This window comes from Cariama cristata, unplaced genomic scaffold (genome assembly GCF_000690535.1).
Source record: "Cariama cristata isolate BGI_N322 unplaced genomic scaffold, ASM69053v1 scaffold3694, whole genome shotgun sequence".
In the NCBI taxonomy this organism is placed as follows: Eukaryota; Metazoa; Chordata; class Aves; order Cariamiformes; family Cariamidae; genus Cariama; species Cariama cristata.
The window spans coordinates 25,752-26,122 of NW_009612201.1; the positions used below are offsets into that span (position 1 = coordinate 25,752).

Genomic DNA, 371 nt, shown 5'->3' on the forward strand with positions numbered 1-371 from the left:
CCCCCCGGGGCACTGAGGCACCAGCCCTGTGCATTGCGGCAGGTAGAGTCACGCTGCCCGCAGCAGGGCCAGTACTGCCCGTCTGCACAGCTCCTTCTCGGGAGAACTTTCCCTCCAGTTGGAAAGCCGTGCCGCACAGCCCGCGGGGGCCAGGGAGCAGCTGCAGGCACTTTAACCTCTTTATTTTTCCCTAGCTGGGCAAGTTGCAAGTGGGCAGCATCTCTGGCTTCCTGCTGGCCGTGTCCTGTTCTTCCTTAAACCCATCCCCAGCTGGCTCCTGCAAAGGGATGGGCAAATGCTGGGCTTAAACACGCCAGCATAATCCCAAAGGCACCCGGGAAGTGTCCCCGAGCGAAGAGCCACTGCACGGG

At 61.7% G+C, this 371-nt stretch overlaps 1 protein-coding gene across 1 annotated transcript in view; it reads right to left on the bottom strand.

Annotated features, from left to right (window-relative positions):
• ATL1 (atlastin GTPase 1) overlaps window positions 1–371 on the bottom strand; it is a 24,961-nt gene that overhangs the window by 3,120 nt on the left and 21,470 nt on the right. The gene's annotated exons all lie outside the window — the stretch shown is intronic.